General features: G+C 37.2%; 1 pseudogene; it reads right to left on the minus strand.

Annotated features, from left to right (window-relative positions):
* Positions 1 to 10,796: 10,796 nt before the first annotated feature.
* Positions 10,797 to 12,192, minus strand: LOC149238918 (uncharacterized; annotated as a pseudogene).
* Between the last annotated feature and the right edge of the window lie 11,767 nt (positions 12,193 to 23,959).

The following is a 23,959-nucleotide window of genomic DNA, read 5'->3' on the forward strand; positions in this document are numbered from 1 at the left end:
GACAATAGAAACTACAATCATTTGGCCGGTAGATTTGATAATCGTAGAATTTTCTTCAATGGGCAATGTTTCTCTTGCCATAACTTTGGTCACAGAGCAGCTCAATGTGTTGCATATAAAACAATCATGACTAGAGAAGCTCAAAAACAAAGAAGTATGATCGGGATTACAAAAAGGACCTATAACAACTTTTTGGCTCTTGAAAATGAAGTTGAATGTTCTATTTGCAATAACTTTGGTCATGAAGATTCTGAATGCAGGAGCAGGTTTCAGCAGACAAAGGAACAAGCCTCAAGCACCAGAACATGGAGAATAAAGGAACCACAAACAGAAAGATGTGGGATAGCATTTTATGCAGAAGGACAAGAAAATCTATGGTACATTGACAGTGGATGTTCGAAACATATGACAAGTGATAAAGAAAAACTTGAATCATATTCTGCTTTAGAAAAGGGAAAGAAAGTTTCTTTTGGAAATGATACTCCTGCAGCTATAAAAGGAAAAGGCACTACTCAGTTAAAAGAAAAGGTCAAAGCTGGAAATGTTTTGTATGTTGATGGATTGAAGCATAGTCTTCTAAGTTTCAGCCAGATGTGTGATCAAGGAACCGAGGTGATATTTAGATCAAACGGATGTCGTGTTCGTGATCTTGATACAGGTGAAATAGTGATCAAAGGTAGAAGAACTCCAAATAATATATACATATTTGAAGAAGGACAACAACAATGCTATTTGAGCAAGGATGATGAACACTGGTTATGGCACCGGAGGTTGGGGCATCTAAGCTTTTCACAAATAAGGAAAGCATGCAAATATCAGGTTGTTCGTGGTCTTCCAGATATCAAAATTCCAGACAACACCATATGCAAATCATGTCAGTTTGGAAAGCAAACCAGAACTAACTTTCCAGAGAAGGAAGGATCAGCTAGCATGCCTCTTGAGCTAGTCCATACAGATGTATGTGGTCCATTTAGGAAAAGGACACCTCGAGGAGAAGAATACTTGATATTATTCATTGATGATTTCTCCAGGTTTGTTTGGTTAGGACTTATGAAGCACAAAGACGAAGCATTCGAGAAATTCAAATCCTTCAAAGCCTTGGTTGAAAATGAATCAGGTTACAAAATTAAGTGCCTCAGGTCTGACAGAGGTGGGGAGTTTACCTCAAATGAATTTTTCGATTTCTGTGAAGAACATGGGATAAGAAGGGAATTCTCTACAGCTAGAACTCCTCGGCAAAATGGAGTGGTGGAAAGGATGAACATAACAGTCCAACAAATGGCCCGTGCTATGCTTGATGAGTTCGGAACTCTCGCAACTTTCTGGGGTGAAGCTGCATATGCTACGGTTGTTATTCTCAACAAAACAAATGTCCGAGTGAACAACACTCATACTCCTCATGAGCTCTAGTATGGTGAGACTCCTTCGGTAAAGCACTTCAAAATCTTTGGGAGCAAATGCTATATTAAGAATATTGATGAGCAACTTGGCAAACTTGAGCCTAGAGCAGATGAAGGAATTCTTCTTGGTTATTCTCCACACAGCAAAGCATATAAGTGCTACAATAAAAGACTTGGAAGAATTGTTGACAGCATTGATGTAGTGGTTGATGAAAAGGGATACATTCCTAGGCAAGTAAATCATGAAAATATCGAAGAAGATGAAGACTACCCTCAAAGACAGAATGATGAAGAAGAAGAACCTCAAGAAGCACCAGAGGAACAGATAAGGATAGAAGAGAAGACTCCATCCCGTTACTTTCAGAAGAATCATCCAGAATCTCAGATTTTGGGGCAGAAAGAAGCAGGTGTACAAACAAGAAGAACAATTGCAGAAGCTTCAAGCTATTTGGCATTACTCTCCTCCACTGAACCACAAAATGTAAAAGAGGCATGCAAAGATGAATTTTGGGTCAAAGCAATGGATGAAGAACTTGAGCAGATCGAAAAGAACAACACTTGGGAGTTGGTTTCTAGACCAAAGGATAAGAATGTTATAGGGACAAAATGGGTCTTCAAAAATAAGTTGAATGAAAATGGGGAAGTAATTAGAAACAAGGCAAGACTTGTTTGTAAAGGGTATGCGCAGCAAGAAGGAATAGATTTTGAGGAAACTTTTGCTCCTGTTGCAAGACTTGAGGCCATCTGAATGTTCCTTGCTCTCTCAAGATTTCAAAAGTTCAAAGTATTTCAAATGGACGTGAAATCAGCCTTTCTGAATGGAGACTTAGAAGAAGAAGTATACATTGAGCAGCCAGATGGTTTCATTCTTGGAAATGATCCAAATCTTGTATGCAGACTGAAAAAGGCTCTCTATGGTCTTAAACAAGCTCCAAGGGCTTGGTACTATTGTTTGGACAAATATCTTCATCAACAAGGTTTTTCAAAAGGATCAGCAGATAGCAATCTTTATATAAAAATTGAAAATGACAAATTGCTAATACTTGTTGTGTATGTAGATGACATTATCTTTGGCAACAATGAAGAATCTATGAGTCAAAGCTTTGCCTTGGTGATGCAGAAAGAATTCGAAATGTCCTTGCTTGGAGAATTGACATATTTTCTTGGCCTGCAAATCCAACAAAAGGAAGGAGGGATCTTCTTGTCTCAAACCAAGTATCTCAAGCAGATTTTGAAGAAATATGGCATGGAAGATGCAAAACCAGTATGTACACCCATGGTCACAGGATGTAGCCTCAGTGCAAATGATGAATCAACAGCAGTACATCAACCAACCTACAGATCTATGATTGGAAGTCTACTTTATTTGACAGGTACCCGACCAGACATCATGCATGCAGTGGGAATAGCTGGAAGATTTCAGGCAAATCCAAAGGAAACTCATCTTCAGGCAGTAAAGAGAATCTTCAAATATCTTCAAGGGACTCAAAATTATGGCTTATGGTATCCTAGAGATACAGATCTCACACTTCATGCTTATACTGATGCAGATTGGGCCGGAAGCGTGGATGACAGGAAGAGCACAAGTGGTGGTGCATTCTTTATGGGTTCCAGATTAGTATCTTGGTCCAGCAAGAAACAGAGTTCGATTGCCTTGTCTACAGCTGAAGCAGAATATGTTGCTGCTGCATCTTGCTGCACTCAACTCGTTTGGATGATGCAGACCTTGCAGGATTTTCAAATCACTTGTACACCACCCATCTCCATCTTATGTGATAATACAAGTGCAATCAGCATTTCAAAGAACCCAGTCATGCATTCAAAAACCAAGCACATACCAATCAAGTATCACTTTCTCCGGGAACAAGTGCTTGAACAAAAGGTCAAGTTGGAGTATGTTCCTTCTAAGGAACAGGTTGCTGATATACTCACCAAACCATTGCCTAGGGAGACCTTTGAATACCTCAGGCAAAAGCTGGGGGTTGTTGATGCTTCATCTTGTTGTTGAATCTCTTCTGATTGTTGGTTGTACGCAAGGTTCATCTGAAGTATATGCGTACATGTGCTGGGTTGCGGATTGGTCAAAGATCGAATGGCACAGGTTCAGGGGGAGCATATCATGCATTGTTGGCATTATGGAGGAAGTACAGAAGGAGATCATGGATGCTGGTCTGAATATTGCTGCAATACGTCTCTATCTCTCTTTCATGGTCATTTATGGTGTTTGATGGATTATGGTTCTTCTTTGCAGATCTGGTTTATAGTCAGGGGGAGCATGTTCTTAGGGGGAGCATAACCCTTTGCCCTTGATGTCAAAGGGGGAGAGTGATTGGTTGTTGTTGCCATCAAGTCCAAAGGGGGAGATTGTTGGCATTATGATACATATGTTGTACTTGATGGCAACCCACTCATCTAAGATGATAAATTATAGTGCAGCAAAGTTCACGCACTTTCATGAAGATAAAAGTTTCTTTCATGTAGAGAAAAGTTCACGCACTTTTATGCAGAGAAATGTTTATTTCATGTAGAGAAAAGTTCACGCACTTTTATGTAGAGAAAAGTTTATTTCATGTAGAGAAAGGTTCACACACTTTTATGCAGAGAAAAGTTTATTTCATGTAGAGAAAAGTTCATGCACTTTTATGCAGAGAAAAGTTTATTTCATGTAGAGAAAAGTTCACGCACTTTTATGAAGAGAAAAGTTTATTTCATGGAGAGAAAAGTTCACGCACTTTTATGCAGAGAAAAGTTTATTTCATGTAAAAAAAAAAAAGTTTGATCTCACACACTTGCATGGTTGGTTCATGGTATTAGTTCGATAGTTTTTGATCCTATGGTTTTGGCCCGTGGTATTGCATCCAAAAGTGTTGATCTCATGCACTTTCATGGTTGGTTCATGGTATTAGTTCGACAGTTTTTGATCCTATGGTTTTGGCCCGTGGTATTGCATCCAAAAGTGTTGATCCCACGCACTTTCATGGTTGGTTCATGGTATTAGTCCAACAGTTTTTTGATCCTATGGTTTTGGACCGTGGTATTGTGGAAGGCCTAAGACTATAAAAGAGGAAGGAGATCATTTGGCAAAGCATCATCGAATGAATTGAATATCTAATAAGTGCTAGATCTGAAATATTTGTGATTGGGTTATGGTGCAGATCTGGATCTGAATGAAGAAGGAACCTTAGCGCATAAAGAAGGATAAGTTATTTTGATGGGTCATAATCTTTGTGCTTGAATAATAGTATCTTTGCATGATTTTGATCTGTTATATGAGGCGCATGCTTGATCTATAAATCTGACAATCTGGGTTAATTAGTGTTTGAATATTTGAAAGAAGGAATTATCCTTTATAGATCTGCACGCAGGTTTCAGGTCGTTGAAGTAGCGTATATCTTTAAATTATGATCTAGCTGCCTCTGTCTATTGCTGCAGTATTCTGGGTTCAGAATTTGGTGTGTGGTTACTATTACTGTGTTCTGGGTACAGCTATCAGAGAAGTGTTTACTTGATTCAGTGCTAATTGGGAAAAGGAGATTGTTTGATGCAGATATACTTGATGATTGATTGATGTTCATGGATCCAGTCTGAAAATTTATGAAACGTGGTCCCTGGAAGAAAGAGAAGGTTGTAGCCTTCAGTAGGCCAGCACCTACGTACTAGTATCTTGGCTAGTACAAGAGCTAAGAGGGTTGTAGCTCTCTGCAGGTTGTAGCCTGCGTACTGGTAAAGGACTGCACCAGTACAAAATCATTGTAAAAGGAGTTTCTTATTAAAAGAAGATAGAGACATATTGCAGCAGGTGGTTTTCACCCACATTGGGTTTCCACCTTATATCTGGTGTTCTTTTGTGTGACTATTTGCTTTTCTTGTTCCTGCTCATTATTTTATGATACTGACATACAAAGTAATGATCAATATTTGAAGAATTATTCAAAGTATAAATAAGGAAAATATATTGAAAAGAATTTGATAATACTGATTCACCCCCCCTCTCAGTATTATTTCCAACAGATCTAGTAAAAGAATCAAGTAGTTTAACAACAATAGAAGCTTAAGGATGTAGTTGAAGCAGCATGTCGAGAGATTTTGGACCTTGATTTCCAAGAAGAAAATCTAGTAGAGGACAAGATCATGAAGCTCAACCTTGTAGTAAAAGTGTACAAGGAGAAAATTGTGGAAGTGAAATTCTCATATGAGATGAAGATCAATGAGCTACAGATGAAGTTGTAGCCAACCACACCACAGAAAGTGTGGGAGCAGAGGGAGACTGACCTAAAGGCTGCAATGATTGTCATCTTCGTAGTAGTGGAAGACTATGGGAAACTTTTGGATGAGAGTTTACAGATTTGGACTTCGTTGAAGGAAGATCCAAATGTGCAGAAACTATAGGAAGACATTTAGCAGAGGCAACAATAGCTAAAAGAGATTTGGGCATCTGTGAAGACCTTACCAATCTCGCAGAATCTCACCAAGATCAATGAGGGAAATGCCCTCTAGAATAATATTGAGGAGCTAAGGAAGGAAGAATAGGTTTTTACAGAGAGAACTCAACCATGGTAGGATGAGGCTCTCCAACTATCACAAGCAATAAATGAGAAGCTTCAAGAGCTTCGATAGAAGGAGACAACAATGGTGTAGAAGGCTACGAAACATGTGACAGAAGAACCGTTGGAGGAAGTGACCATTGAAGAAAAGCAAGTCACAGATATTTTGTAGCAGTTCAACAGTGCCTACAACAACATCACAACAAATATCAGAGGCAAAACGGATGAGTGACTTGAGATGAGTCACATGTGATTGTTGGGGGCCTCTTGGGCATAGCCCAACTTGGCCTAGATTTTGGCAAAGACTTCGCATTTTGTGGAGCAAAGTGCACAGTGGCGAATGCAGCGGAGCACGAAGTGGACCATGCAGTAAATATACTGCGCGGTATGGGGGCTTCAAGGTGGGTCAAAGCCCCTCCTTTTTGTAAAACGACCCAATTTTGTAAGAGATCAATGGTTTTCGAACCATAGTAGCTTGTTTTGAGGAGTCCATGGTATTGTAATGATGTAACCCTTCGATGTAATAGTATATATAGGGTGAAACAATAAGAAGAGAATCATATTTTAGGATCCAGATCAGTGTCATGGTTGTATTATTGTGATCTGTAATTTGGAGAGAGGTAAGGCTCTATAGTTGAGTGCACTGAGGCCTGAGTCTGCAGCTTAGTGCATAGACCAAGAACTGTTTGTTGTACATAAATTCATTATATAATCAACATTTCTTGTGTACATAGCCCCACATTGGGGTGAAAAACAATAATTTGATGTCTTCATGTGTATATTTTCTTAATATCTATTTTAGATTTGCAACTATTACAGCTGCATTTGATTTCTGCACAATGATGGTTTATGGTTTAATGTGATATGGTTAAGTGATTAATGTAATGTGGCGAAGTAATTTATGAATGTTAAGAATAAAATAATACCACATCTACACATCCTTCAAGGCTACAGAAACCTGGTTCTGCATCCTCCCATAGTCACTTCAGGTGAGAATGCGATCTGCTTGTAGGTCGTTGCCAAAGGGTGAGCGATTGAGGGTTTTGTTGGTGCGTAGTATAGGTCGAACCTAGGTCAGACCAAACCAAGCCAATAGAAAGGCAATGTAAAAATTAAAACAACACTTCTACAAGCTAAAACAAATCAAAATGCCATCGGTCATTTAATAAAATGGGTAAAACATCACTCTAACAAGCCAAGCAAACAAAAGCAACATAAAAAGCAGCAAAAGGCTAGAAAAGCAATACTTACCCGGAAATGCTAGAGATCCAAGATCGAATGTGAAAATGAGCTCTTGGGGAATCCACTAAATAGATTTAGTCGATTTAGGGTTTATGACGTGAAGGCCAAAAATATAGGAAAAAGCAACACTTGGCGGCAGTTTCCAAAAATAACTCAAGTGTAACTTCGACTGCTAAATATATATCCCTATTTTTTAGGGATGATTTTTCACTTTTTTCTTTTTTGGGAAAAAATTTCCATGCATGCATAAAGAGATTGCGTTTACTGGGGAAACTGGAAAAAATCGCTAGCTCATGCATCAGGCAGCTGCTGAGGGAAAGCTTATGTGCAATTTATGGGCTGAGTGACTCAGGCTGCCTATCATGATCTGATCAGTTTCCCAGCTGAAGGCAGGCTATCAGTTGGCTCTACGCAGTTTGGAGTTGAAGGCTCACTGTGGCTTGGATTCAAAATTCTTGGACTGAAGGTTGGTTTCCCTCAAGGATTGTGTAGTTCACTAAGGCAAGCCTAGAACCAGGTTAAAACCAAGTCAAGAGATTGACTTGCGAGTTAGAGAGAAAAGCAAGGTAGAAAACACAAGTCGTAAGAAGAAGATAAAACTCAATTTAATCACAAGTACCTGGGTCCACGTAAGATGAGTTGTTGTGATTTGACGAGGGAGGCTCCAAAACAAAGCATAGGTAAAATTTTGGAGCGTGGTTGTAGCCACTACAACAAAAAGATAGTTCAGATCATCTAAGGACTTATGCTCTATCACTGTGCTTACCAATTTGTTTTTTTGAAGTAAAAAATTCCTCAAATTTCAAAGCCTGCAACTGAAAAAATAAATTAAATTAAAATAAAATAAATGTTAACTTCACCTGTCATACATTCTTGGAAATGCTCCCAATACATTCTCCCTTATTATTCTACTAAAGTGACTATAGTTTGTGTGCCTAAACACAAATGGAAGCTGAAATTTTGTGCCTGAAGAAATGCAGTTTGTGCATGTGCTTGAAACACATGCTACTGCTGAAAACATGGAGACTTGAACAATTCCCTATGGATGTGCTTAAACCTGAATCAACCTGTCGAAAGATTGATTTGTGTGGCACTGGGAAAAACTATTGCAGCATTGGAGCTCCACAAAATAAACAACCTAAACTTATACTTCTTAGAAATATATACCAAATTTCGTGCAAAAGAACCACTTCCTCCTACACCAATTAAACTCAACATTGAAGCATTTGTTTCCCTATAGTAGATAGCGAGAGAGAAAAGTAAAGTGCAATGAATGTGCCATTATTGGTTCAGTTCATATATAAGGACACTTATCAGGACTTTTCATAATTAAATATTGATTACTAACTAATCCTCAACCTAAGGTTACCTACTTCTTCCTTCACTTGTCATCCTTGAGATAAGGACTTATCCATGGCACATATAGACAATGGCTCACTGTATTATTCTTATTACCAGGGCCACACAAATATCATTACAAGCAGAGAAAGAGGACCCCCATGTCGATTTTTGTTGTTGTTTGTTCAATCTATGAGCATGTCACCCTAAAATTTAAAACAATTTAAACCCCAACCATGGATTTGTTGCAGTCATAATCTTATCCATCCACCCACATTACAAACAAAAACCTGTAGATTCAACGCACCTAATAAAATGGAGATTGTAGTTTCCAGGTTCTAAAATAAAGCAACATCCATCTACATGAATGCATAATACATACATTGTTTTTGAAAGATATGGTAGTTTCCATCTTCTGGAAGAAAATAATATTCATTTATCTAAATATATAGATGGTTTTTAAAGAAAATACATAGTTGGTTGTTTATATCTAACTCGAGTGGTTTGGTGAACAATCCCTTTTCCAACTGTATAGATTCAAGTCTCTAGGACACTTTCCCCAACTGCATAGGTTCAGTCTCTAAAAACATGTGATATTAGATATTTGACATGTGATATTATTATCACATTTGTCATCTTAAAGATGTTAGAGATGATGTCTGAAACTAAATTTAAAGAGTCATTTTTTTTGGGCTTTTACTATAATTTAGTTGCAAGAATGTGCCTATGTGTCCTTATTATAGGATTAAACTGAACCATGCCAGTGTACTTGGATTTCACCACTTTTTCCAATGATGCATGCAGTGAAAAATTAGTCAAAATTGTTCATTTCAATTTTACAGATCAATTCACAGATAATAAATCTGTAGAGAGCATACAAATCATGTTTTTTCAATCCTTGAAATTATCACTGGATTCCAATGAAAAATGTCGGTAAGCCCTTCCATGGAAAACAATCGGTATGATGTGGTATTAATGATGGGTAAATTCCAGGTCTTCCACTGAGAAGTCATAATTTACTGGGATTTTTTGTTTTGTGTAAATGCAAAAAACCATGGGCCTGTGAAATTTAGAGTGCCTGCATTGCAGTGCATGAATGCCTAGGCTTTACACGACATGATTTTGGATCCAATATTGTGGGGCCTAATTACATTGCATTGCATGTTATGTATTTGAACACTTGGCTACACCACCTTTGCCAAAAATATTTGCATTCCTTCGGTTGGAATTGCAAAGCATTTAATTTCAACGAATTTTTTTTATGGAATCCCTTCTAACACAACTGTCTCAAAGTTTATCCATTTTTCTACTGGCGTGTGAATAGACATAGAGAGAATGGATGAGGTTAAGTAGTGCATGGAAAACATCTGATAATTATGAGGAAATTGTACCACCAAATGTGTTGTACATAAAAATGGAATTACTGGCATGACATCAAATCTAATAGAGAGGTTATGTATGTGTAATTCATAAAAAGTGAATTCCACAAATCATTAAGTGCCATTGATTAATTTTAGAGTATTTTCAATGTCAAAAGTGATGGATAAGATAGATGAATCCAATTTTATCAAAATAAAAGAAAATATATTTTATTGTCCACTAGCATTGGCTATGGTATGATTATTGTCCAGTGGTACTGGCTACAATATGATTATTGTCCACTAGCATTGGATACAGTATGATACCAATTTTAGATGATAATAGAGATTAGCTTGTGAACTCATTAGTTCAGTTCAATTCATCTCAGTCCATACTAAGATCCATGGACTTGGGATGGAATCAAGAAGTATAGAAAAGTTATAAAAATTCTAAATTTTAGAACTCTTTATTCATGCTTAGAAAATTACATAGGAAAGCAGATATGCATATTTCTCGAAAGCCAAGAAAGAATACACAAAAAGACTACATATACACATATGCATATAAATCCAACAACAACTATGTCCTTGAATGATGGATGTTGCATAGTGCAAGGAAGTTTACCCATCCTCTTGTAATGAGGCTACCTCTCTCCTAAGCAAGTTATCCTAAGATAAAATGCCTCTTACTAATATAACTCATGAGGATTTTAATGCCAGTAATATAACTTATGAAACCATACATTAGATTAAAAACACCATTATTTCTTCACCTTACTATGTTTAGGCTCTCAACTCTTCTCTCCAACATATATACATTAATATAAACTTTAAAAGAAACTTGGGGCTATTAGGCTCCACTACTAAGCTAGTAAAAATCTATGGAAATGCCATAGGCTAGTTTGGCCCAAACCCTATTCCCGTTGTTACTTCTGTAGAACTTTTTGTGATCTGAATGAAGAAGTAAGGAAAGCCCTATTCAATGCACATGCTAATCGAGAAACATTGGCTTGTGAAGTAGGTCTTGGCGCAACTATAGGAGGTATCCAATTTATGCCCACAACTACAATTTTCAACATAATTCGGTTTCAATTTTAGCCTAGAATTTCCCTTTTCAAAATGCATGATGACCTCCATCTAGTTCTTGAAACAATGGTCCCATCCTATGCCCTTCAGTGCAATGTTGTTGAGCTCCATGGCTAAAGAGGACTCTTTTGGGGAAGAGTTGGTCACTGCATTGGTAGTTCTCTTGTAGCAACTGAAACATTTTCTCTACATGTATCTATACTTCCTCCATGTTGGCATGTTCATTCCCATTTTATTGAGGGATTTATTGGCATATTAACACATGATATCAATGACATGCTTCAATCTCTCGGCCTTACATACACATACATTGGGAAAAACCTGAAATAAGGCATTGAATACAGTTGTGGGTACTCTGATCTCAAACTGTACTCTGAAATCAATGCCCACAAAGAAATTCTCTCCATAAATTATTACATATATGTACTCATAATCCCATAGGGAATCCACCAATGTGATCCCTTGTCTACGCAAATAATTCATCACAAACCGCTTACACCATATTTTCTGGTCAATAACCTGAGGTTTATCCACATTGGAATTTTCAACTTTGTTTTGATTTATCTCAACAGCCCTAAAAACTTCCTTATGGAGGAGAAACTCAACTAGATTTTTAATGCAAGAGAATAACAAGATTTCTAGTATCTCCTTAAGATCTGCATTGGGAAATTCATTGAAATCATCCTTAGTAAGTCTAGAATTAGAATCACCATCCACCTCTGCAATATTTTCAGAGAATGGATCTCCATTATCATTCAAGCAATTGCACCTTGAATTCCCACAATTATTGTCTTCCTTATTTTTCATTCTTTCTTCTTCTTCCATGAAACCATAGACCATATCAACAAGGCACATAAAATCAAGATCATGCTCGCTACCGCTGCTTCCGTAGTTGGTAGTTTCATGATAATTATCACTAGAAAGGTTGTCTCTCACCATTTCATTTAGAGGATTTGTCACCTACTTCGGCCTTGGAGCCATAGAAATCTCAAACCAATGGTCATGATGATAATTCCAATGAATTGTAGGGTGAGGAACCGCTGCAGCGAGATTTGAAGTTGCGACATTAAAAATATGCATGGAGGATGATGACCTTATGGAATTACTTGTAACAAACTGAATAGGCTTATCTTCCATCCTTTTCTTCGAGCTATGGTTGCTGCCATTGTTCCTCGACCTAGATGGGGCCACATGCCTCAATGCACATAGGATTCCAGGAGCCATTCTTCCTACAAATTTAGAATCTGATCCTCATGATCATACAAATAAAGATTGAGACCCTATGCAACAAGTAAGGAAACTCACATGGGTATCCACAAATCCTGGAAAAAATATAGTTATTGATCCTCTAACCTAGTACTATAATTCATGGGAATAAATATGGACGCTGAGAAAATATTATCCTATATAGACTAATCCAAACACTCAGGCTAGAGAAGTCAGATTATCATATTAAAAAAAAACCAAATAAGTTCCACAAGGTCATTAACATGTGTATATACCTCAAGGATAGAAAATCAATGTCGTCATAGAATCCTTGTACCTAGATGTTTTAGATCTATGGCATGTGAGAGGTGGGTGGTTATTTTGGGTTTTGATGAAGGATAAAAATCACCCGAACAAACCCATATTGCCCCAGTCCAGGGATTTGAAATAGAAAATGATTATGAAAATGATTCAGAGAAGGTTTTGGGAAGTTTGGGTGGTGGTAATATATATATAAAGAAATGAGTAGGGATGTATGTGTCAGCCCGAGAGAATGAGCAAGGATGTCATTTGTCATTATTGTTCTCAATCCCCTCAATTTAAAACAAATGCATGACCAAATTTTCCCAAATCTTCCAACCCTAAATTAATTAACCTGTAAGTTTGTTCTTGATGTTTCTTTCTATACGAATCACACCACTAGTATACTTGCTGGAACAAATTTTAGAATTCAAAACTCTATTGAAAATTCAAAACTCTACAATAATCACAAGGCTAGAAAAGCCCACAAAATGACAAAGTATGCATTTGTTGCAGTCTTAATACCAATAATGTTATAAATATGAAAGCATGAAGTAAAAAACATGGGTGTCAACATCTCAATATAGAAGGATAAAAATGTGTACAATTACGGTGGCCTCTTTGTGTAGATATACCCCATATTCTCTGGGTTGGTTGAATGTGATAGAGATGGAATGGCATGTATGGTTTTGATCCTCATTATGTACACATCTTCTCCTTATTTGATTCACCACTATGGTCATGTCGACCATTGGAGTGGAACCTAGAGATTTCTTTGAAGACTCCATGCCTAAGGATATGTCAGAGGCCTCAATGTACCATTAGAGTTCTTATTATCATCATAGTTTTTAAACTCTAGCTTCTTATTCTCATATTTTTTTGTTGTACTCAAATTCCACAAGCCCTGCGGGGACAATGTAAAAGTGATACTAGTATGAGGATTCGATTCATGTAACAGGCCTAGGTAACTTGGGACTTTTTCATCAAGTGATTTTACTCTGGAATGATTTTTTCACTTGGTTAATTATCATATCCTTACGAGGACTTAATAATTAATTGAGATTTTTTCCTCTAAGAATAACCACAAAGTTAAAGTGTAGCTTGATGGCGAGGCCTTGGGTGAGTCCTAGTGTCTAGGGTCATTGTATATTACCATACTAGATCACACAAAAAAATCATGGAATTTGATTAGGTCTCAGGGGTCATTTTTTAATTTTTAAAATTTCCCACAAGGTGGAAATTGGAATGAATTTTGTATATGAAATGTAATAAGTTATGTCTAGAGAAGTTGTATGGGGTATGTGTGATTAAAATTACACCTCTCACCCTCAAATTTCTACTATGACACACTTTGAGGGATTAAAAATGTGTTCTAGACCCTCAAAACCCACTTTTCCTAAGTTTAGTGGGAAAGTTGACAATAAATTTAACCAGAAATAAATTAAATGGAGAAAAATAAATAGCTTCATGTGACAAAATTACATGGAAATGACTTGGAAATTATCTCAGATTAAAGGAATGAGTCAAAGGACAATCAGAGGATGATTTGACGCCTTGCATCATAAATACATGGTCCACTCAAGGAAATCGAATTTCTGGCAATAAGTGAGGAAGCTGCTTACTTGGAAAATTCAAACTTATGGGGTTAATGCACATTTGGGGGGATTTGGGAGAATATTTGGGAGATATTTTTGTGGGAAATTGTCTCCACATCGGTCCCTACCCTTCTACACTTGACATTTCATCATGGAATTCGATTTTTCTTGAGGGATTCTTGATGCCACTTGGGAAATTCGAATTTTCATGAAGGATCATAGGGATTGTCACCATTTTCCTTGGGATTGACTCCCAAAATTCTATATAATAGAGTCATGGGCTCTAACTATGTATCTATTAAAAATGAGCTATTGTGCTTGGGAAAGCTTTGCTTTTATGTACACTCATGTTCTATTGCAATAAAAGACTTTGGGGTTCACATATGAGGTGTTGTTCTTCTTGTGCATGGTAATATCTTCATCATTGTGTTTCATTTTCTACTTATGCTATTGTGTTCATTAGTTTCCATTATGCTTTTAAATATTTTTTAATGTGTATCTATCTCACATTGGCATTTGGTTTTGAGAGTTTGCTCTAGATAGAGAAATTTTTAGTTGATTTTCCAATAAATCTCTAAGATTTCTGTATCATTGTATTTTTTTTAACCCATGTGGATCTAATGTGTATTTGAAGTTGTGTAGAGACATATCTTGGATCAAGCCTTAAGCGTGAGGGGAAATTCTTGGAGAACCATCTCACTCTTGAGAAAGTTCATTGAAGAACCCATATTTGTCATCTCCCAAGGCCTCATCTTACAATTTTTTGTTACAGGGATCCTTGGCTTTTAGATTGTGTTTCAAAATCTAATTTAATTTAAAATGATTTGTCTCAATTTCTTGCGCTAATAATTATTTTATTTTTCTATTGAAGAGCATGTTGGAGATTAGGAAAGGAAAGGAGTTTTGCTCCAATTCCTTACTCTAAATTTTGTAGAATATCAGTAGATAATATTTGTTAACATTCCTCCTTGTTTTACACTAAGTTTCAGTGTAGTTTTTGCAAAAAATGCAGATTTATTTATGGACTATGCTCACCCTTTGTGTTGGCAAGATTGAGGAAGCTAAAGTTTGAAACTCTAACCATTTGTTGTAGGACCTCAAGAGCATTTGAGAATCAACTTTAGGGAGGTCATGGGAAATCTTGGATAGTAGAAAATTAACTTGGCTATGGGCCTTTGGGCACTTATAATTTTTAGATTTCAAGAGTTGTTCATTGGCCATTGTGGTTGCCACTTCTTGGAAGGAGATCTTGGCTCCTATAGACTCATATTTTGTAATTTTCCCTTCCATATTTTGGGCATCCCATTAATGAGCCTTCTACTCATTGTAAAAAAAGCTAATAAAATATATTTTTTTTCTTGTGGGAGCTTGGGTTTTACCCATGGCATCCCTTCTCTCCATTTGGGGAGAGAAATATGTGGGTGAATTAACTTTTTCATTCTCTTTCTTTCCATTTTAATTGCATGCTTAAAATTTACGCAACATCACTCATCATATTTTTATTTTGTTTAGATAATTTGCTACAATTCAACTTAAGGCTTAGCATTCTCTATTTTGTATATTTCTTTGAGCTATAAACACTTTACTTTGAGCAATCTAAGCTTCACATGCAAGCATTTTCAATTCTAGAAAACTTTAATTTTGTTTACTAATTCATTTCCATTTAGTGTAACAAATTGTTTCATGTATACTTGAGTTCATGCTTCATTTCTAATGCTACATTGTTATCTTGAGTATTCGAGCATTCTATTGTCTACTTTAAATAAATTTGTTTCTCAAGAAAATTGGTTGCATCATTCTAATTTACTTACAAGCTAATCGCCATTTGAAAGTTATATTTGCAATATATTGTTGAGCACCATTTACTTACTTTCAAGAATTGTAAACTTGCATTTCATTTAATCATTTTAGATTAGCTTGAATTTCTAATTTACCTCCAAGCATAATCTTAGTTGATAGACATTATAAGGAAAATTATTCCAACTGGTACAAAGTAAAGTAAAAAGTGTGTGACCCTGCAATTATGGAGGTAGCTTGTCCCCTTATAGGAACAAAGGCACATGAGGGGTCATAAGACCGAGGGGAAGGGTATCCTTAATGACACTGTCGTGTCCTCAACCCCTATTTCTTATAGTCACCCCAATTTTTACCCTTTGGTATGAGTTCAAAAGAAAGATCTTTCACTTAGAATATGCATCTAACTTAAAATTAACCAAGATAATTGCATCTAACCTTAGTTAAATGCATTTCATGTTAACACACTTTACTTTTCAAACTATTTTACTTGCAAATTATTTATATACTCGTCATGATGAATTTTTTTTGAATTGATTATCTCACTTAGGAAAGTACCATATTGTTCATTTTGCAAAGTGAAGCTTTAGCTTGTTTCATGTTGCAAGTTATTTTGTTTTCCTCCTTACATGCTCTAGAATTATGAATGGTTATATTTTGAAAGAATTTATTTGGAGACAATTTTAAATCTTGCTAATATATTCTTGATTAACGAGGTTACTTGTGTTTCACTTTGAAACATTTCATTTTAGAGCAAATGTCATTTATTTTAAAGCAATATTGAAGGCATTGATCTTATATGCTCATCTTTGATTTGTGTTGATGGTTATTGAAGTATATTTCATTTGATATTGCTCATAATATTTGCTTATAATCTCAAGTAATCCAAATTAAAATTGACATCTCCTACAAAACCTCACATCACCTTTTTAACTTAGCTTTTCATTTAGGGGCCACCCTCCTTAGCTTACCTAGGAGAGAGCTTAAATGGAGAGAGTTGGGAATAGGTGAGAGCCCCATCTCTTAGTTTGGCCACCAACCACACCTTGTGGGGTTAAGGGATTTTCTCACTAACTTAGGTGTATGTAAGGCGACAACAACATGTCACAATTTTAATTACAGTAGTCATCATTCATTGAGTACCATGTACACATTTGTAACTCTAGTACTCATCCTGTCCTCATTTGCATTCACCTAGATGTACACATATTTAACTCTAGTTATGTTTAAAACGTTCATACCCAATGTTTGTTTTTAATGTAACATATGTCCTCATGTGTCACCTAGACCATGGCTTAGTATCATGCCATGACCCCACTCAACATTGTTCCTATGGGAATACCCTCACCCTCCTTATGATGTTCCTACTCAATTTCCTATGTTATAGCACCATCCGTTATCCACCTAAGGTTGGCCAATGACTTGCATTGGCACACATCCTTGCATTTATGTTGAAAGTTTCTACCTTTGGGAGAGGGATAATAATTAACATAAGCTTCTTTCAAATAATTGGAGCTTCATAATACATTACAATGTTACACCCTTTGTTTAAAGTTTGGATAAAGAAATGACTTTAAATTGGTTTTGAAGAGATGCACTTCTTTACAATGGGATTGAATCATACTTATATTAAACAAAATATAATTTAATGTTGAATTATTATAATAGTTATATGCTTTATCATTGTTATTGTTATACAACTCTCATCCTTTTTTTAGAAATGGAGGAGCATCTTCTAACAATTTTGAAAAGGCATTTTCAAAAGAAGGCCTTAAGATAACCTAGAGATTAAATATACTAGTATTGATTTTGGAAGGTGAAATTAAATGAAGTTATGAAATGAAGTAATGAGAAATCAAAAAAGCATGATTGGAAGTTGAACCCTATGTTTCAAGGGAATAGAAAATTAATAAATATCCTAATCATTGTTGAATGAATTCATGTTAAAAAAATGCTAACAAGGTTGTAGACAGGAACACAAAATGTCAACAATGGAGTTCAAGTGGTGGATGAAACCTAAATATATCCAAGCACAATTATTAGAACTTATTAACATGGATATTTTAATAATACACCTATGAATTTTATCAACGTAGTAATAACATTATCAGATTCACCTACAGGGGCCAAATTCTTAAGAAATCAAGCCCAAATCACATTGATATATTACCCAAAATGTATAGGTATTTTTGCTCCTTTTAATTTACCTACCTCAACATGGTTGACCTTACTACAAAACTGTCTTTCTTTAGTTTTGAAATGTAAATGAGTGAATTTCCATACCTTTCTGAAATAAAAACTCTTCTACATATATTTGATTTAGCAGTTATCCTTGAGAAACATTTGGAAGGATTCGAGAAGCATGTTTGCAGAAAATCACTCACCAAAAAAACAATTATATTAAAATGTGAGGTAAGAAAGCATGGTCAAATATTATATGAGAACAATGTAAATCATAGTCTAAACGTTATATGTTTTTCCCTTCCCCAGGCATATTTTTGGATGAGATTTTCCCAAAATCCAACCAAAAATTGTTGGAATCACAAACTTGAGTTGTGAAATATGTGAAAATTGAATGCCTCAAGGATTTTTCAGGGCTCTAAATCCATTTATATATTCAAAAATGCATTTCAAATAATGAAAAATAATCATTGCACCAAATATTGTATCACCAGATTCCAACAAAAAAGGAAAATATGCCCAACAATCAAGTTTGTTGTACCAAACTTTCAAGACCTTTTAAGGTCTATGTTATTAGGAGACTTAATTTGTGACTTGCAAACAAACATCTAATATTGTCTCATTAACTGAAATAATGGTTAAACCAAAATATTTGGACAAAACTAAATCTAGAGACGCTTATTACGAGACAACCAATGCCAGCATAGAAGGGATATCTTGCAACACAATAGGCCAGACATTGTCCCATAGAAAGAATTCATATGGTCAACACATGTTATGTTTTTTTTCCTGTAACAATATGTCCATGGAGAAAGAGACATTGGATTAACTTCCATAATGCTTACAAATTGTGAAACAAAGTTACATGCATAGGACATTCCTTTTTTTTTAGGAGAAAACAAAATATATTAGTACCACAATATTGTAGAAATTCCCACTATAGATCAACAGATTATGCAATATACTAAAGCAAAATACAAGATCTACTTCTGCAACAAACTTTGCGGAAGCTTAATCGAATTGACAAGATCAATGAGAACACATATAACTGAGAATGAGAAATCAATCACACATAACAAAAAAGAAATAACCCAGGGAAAGCCTAAGCCTAAAACCCCATTCTTTGCATTATCATACAAGTGGAAATATGTTCAAGTTACAAAAAGAATCAGCTCTCAAGCTATCCTGCTCTCTCTGCAATCAAACAATACAACTCACAGACTGAATAGACACAATATATGTCCTCCTCAATCCCTCCAAGCCTCCTATTTCCTTGCGCATTTTTTCTTGGGGTCCAGTGACGCCACATGTGTGAATTGGCCTCATCACACTGACAAAAACTGAAGAAGTAACTGCACAATCCTCAAGGAAATAATTCCTTCTGTATGCAAGAGATATTCACAATGGAATATTCCTGCAACTAATAGTACATTGTCCCTCCATCTGATCTCAATTGGGTCTTTGTCTAAACTGACATGCATGAGTTATTTATGAGAGAATATTCAGTTATCTGAAGTGCAACAGTTACATGCATGCATGCATTAACTAACTGAACTCACAATTAATTCAACAAACTGTTTGAATTAATCTAACTGGACTTGACTCAGTTAACTGAACTAACTAATTACAACTCAATATTACAACTCATCCTTATCTATTTAACTGATCGATAAATTCCTCAATCAATGGAGAAACTATTGCATGTCCCCACATAGACTTCATGTTTGATTTTCTACAACTAATTAACTCATGGTGAATTAATTAATTATTTTACAAACAACTGCTAAGATCAAATTCGAATTTTTACTTCTCTATTTTAGTTCAGGGACTAACTAAAATAGGAAGGTATCCCGAAATGCTATTTATAGTAGTACTAATTTTAGCACTTCTATATTTAGCATTTCTTGTTGCTATTTTCAACACTCCCTCTCAACAAGAAAGGGATTATCAGTAACCCCAATCTTGTCTTTGTGGAACTCGAGCTTGCATTTTGACAATGCCTTCGTCAAAATATCTGCATCCTGTTCCTCGGTTGAAACATAAAGCAACAACACGATCCTCTTGACCACACAATCTTGAAGATGGTGATACCAGATATCAATGTGCTTGGACCTGTCATGAAAAACTGGATTCTCAAAGAGTTTGATACAACTCTGATTATCACAACAGATCATGGTTGGATCCATCCTCTGACCAAACAATCCCACTAGAATCTTCTGCATCCGAATGGCCTCACATGTAGCCTGACTAGTAGCCATGTATTCAACCTCTGCTAAGCTAAGTGCAACTTATCTCTGTTTCCTACTGTACCAGGAAACTACAACTGAACTAAGGTTGAAGATTCCTACATAAGTGCTCTTTTGGTTTGATGGACTCCCTGCCCAATATGCATCTGTGAAGCCCTGAATCTTCACTCCCTCTCTTTGTTTGTACCACAATCCGAACTGAGATGTGCCTTTGAGGTATCTTAGCACATGCTTCACTGCCTTCCAAAATAGCTTGGTAGGTTGAACCATAACTTGACTCAGCTGGTTCATCGCAAAGCATAAGTCAGGTCATGTGTTCACCAGATACATAAGTGAACCCACCAGCTGCCGATAAATAGTAGTAGCTACTACCTCACCTGAAGTAGCATCCTCCTTCCTCCAGTTCCTAGCTAGAGGAGTCTGCATAGGCTTGCACTTCTCCATGTGAAATCACCTGAGTATCTCATTGTCATACTTGCCTTGAGACACAAATACTTCACCATCTTTCTGCCACACCTCCATGCCTAGAAAGTAGTGCATAAGACCTATGTCTTTCATTTCGAACTCTCTTGCAAGGTCCTCCTTGCAAGAATGTATTAGCTAATCATCACCTGTCAAAATCAGATCATCGACATAAAGAACAATGATCAATGGCTTACCTTCTACCATGATGTGGTAAAGGTTTTCATCTGCTTCACTCTTGGTGAAGCCCAATCTGATGAAATAGTTGTCGATCCTGGTGTACCAAGCACGGGGTGCTTGCTTTAGCCCATACAAAGCCCTCTTGAGTCAACACACATGCTACTCACGATCGAAGGTCTCGAAACCCTCTGGCTGCTCAATGTACACCTCCTCCTCAATCTTCCCATTGAGGAATGTTGTCTTCACGTCCATCTGGTGGATGTTCCACCCCATCTGAGATGATAGTGCCAACATCAATCTAATCGATGAGTACCTTGCTACAGGAGCAAAAGTCTTATCGTAGTCGATCCCCTTAACCTGTGAGAAAACTGGGGCAACAAACCTTGCCTTATGTTTCTCAACACTGCCATCAGCCACCTTCTTTACCTTGTAAAGCCATTTGGAACTCACCATTGACTTACCCTGAGGTCTTGGGACAACATCCCACACACTATTCCGAATGATAGAGTCGTACTCCTCTACCATTGCATCAATCCAGACTGGTTGCTGCGCTGCCTCCTCAAATGAAGAAGGTTCGGTATGTACACACTCCCCAACCAGGGCCATGTACCTAGTGTACCACTCAGGTGACCTCCTCTGTCTGCGCTGAGAAGATGGCTGTCCCACATTCTCCCGCACATCCAACATCAACCTATTAGCTTCCCTTGAGAATTTCCATCCATCTCTGTAAGTCTCAGCATGAGTGGATGTCTCCACTCCTGGATCCTTTGCATGCGGCTGCTCCACATCAATCTGAGGCTCCTCCTCCTTAGGAACTAAAAGTTCCTCCTCTGCTTGCAACTTGAGCTCCCTCTCAAGTGATACTCACATGGCTTTCTACTTGTCGAACTTTAGATCCACGCGTACCACAGTCCTCTGACTGGTAGCAGGTACACCAATAGTTGTGGGGTGTATCTGTGTACCCCACAAGTATTCCCAACTTAGCTGTTGGGTCTAGCTTCTTCCTGGCATCTTTGGTCACATGACAATAAAATGATGATCCAAATATTCGGAAGTGACTTACATCAAGTCACTTCCCAGAAAAGGCCTCCATAGGTGTCTTCATTTCCAGTATATGTTGCGGGCTTCTGTTCTGCAAGTATACTGCTATATTGCATGCCTCAGCCCACAAATGCAGTGGTAGGCTTTGGTCATGCAACATCGCTCGAGCTACTCCCACAATTGACCTGTTCTTCCTTTCGGCCACCCCATTCTACTATGGGTTATGGGGTGTCGTTAATTCCCGTTTAATTCCTTCTGCATCGCAGAAGTCTTTAAACTTTTGGGAGACATACTGTCCACCATTTTCACTACGCAAGGCTTTTATTTTCTCTCTAGATTCTTTCTCTGCCAAGGCTTTAAACTCACAAAACCTCAAGAAGGTTTGATCCTTATTTTGCATAAAGTAGATCCAGCATCTACGAGAAAAATCATTAATAAAAATAACATAGTACCTTTGTTTAGCAGTGGAGGTTGTAGAGAAAGGTCCACAAACATTTGAGTGAACTCGCTCCAGGATTTCTCCAGCTCTACTGTCTTGATCCGGAAAGGAAGATTTCACATACTTACCCAAGGTACAACCTTTGCATGTATTCGTCTGCTTAAGTTTTCCCTTGGGTAATCCGGTAGAAATTTGTTGCATGATCTTCAAGGCTCCATGGTGCAAGTGGCCCAGTCTTCTATGCCATAGCTCACCAACATCTTCAATCTGCACCATCTCAGCTTTGGAACTCAATGCAACATAGTGGTCTACCTCTAGCTTGTAGAGATTCTTTACTCGAATCCCAGTTTGCTTTGTCTGTCCAGTACTGATATGCCTCAGGAATACCTTTCCTTTACTAAAGACTACATCATAGCCTTTATCTTCTAGCATAGCGACAAACACAAAATTCTTCTTTAGACCTCGTACATACTTTACATCAGTCAGGGTGAGGGGAGCTCCATGCTCCCTTTGAAACACAACCGTACCTTCACCTGAAACACGGTACTTTCCATCATCGCCCATCTCGATCTGCATCTGGAGATCCTTCTCCTCCAAGGTACTGAAAATATTCTAGTCACCTGACATGTGGAATGAAGCTCCACTATCCAGGTACCACGAACATCCCACCATGGATGAAACCATGCATGTGATAAGAGAGAAATCCAACTCAAACTGTGAGGCTAGTGCCTCACCATCAGATCCCTTCGAGGATCCTTTCTTGGATTTCTTCTATGGACAATGTGTACCATAATGGCCCACTTCATGACAATGAAAGCATCGCACTTTCAATTTGTCAAACTTCTTCCCACCATGGGAAGAACCGGATTTGGAATGGGACGCTTTTCCCTTTCCCTTTCCTCGCGTTACTCCCTAAGGCTATATTTTCCTCATCATCTTACTTCGATGAGGATCCATCTCTAGTGCTTCTTCTTATTTCCTCCTACATCAAATCCGACCAAAGTCGTTCCTACTTTGGTAGTTTTTCTCTTCCATTAACTGAGTCTTGGTAGCTATGCCAGCTCTTAGGAAGATCGAGGAGTGCAAGACTCACCATGTCATCATCAATGGTTGTGATCCCTACACTTCCAAGATCATCCCTACAGGTGGTGAGCTTGTTCAGATATGTAGAGATCGTGTCGCCCTTTTCACACTTGATTTTCCGAAGCTTGTCATTTAGTGCCAGCTTCCTCTAATTGATGTTGTTCTGATATAGATATTTCAATGTTTTCCACATTGAAAATGGTATCTCCTTCCCATGGATACTCGAGACTATGTCGTCTCAAACTCCCTCCAGAAGGATTCTCCTTGCTCTAGCCACACATTTCTTCCATTCAACCAATTCAGTAGCATTAGTCGGCTTGGGGACTTCTTGATCAATGAAGTCCTTTAGACCATGATCCTCTAATACTGCTTCCATGCGATCCTTCTAGGCTATATAATTTGAACTACCATCAAGAGCATATTCGAGTCTTAAACCGTTGAATGACATTGGTGAAATTGAGACG

This window comes from Pinus tabuliformis, chromosome 8, assembly GCF_031772625.1.
Source record: "Pinus tabuliformis cultivar Carrire ecotype Pingquan chromosome 8, CPIR1, whole genome shotgun sequence".
Taxonomy (NCBI): Eukaryota; Viridiplantae; Streptophyta; class Pinopsida; order Pinales; family Pinaceae; genus Pinus; species Pinus tabuliformis.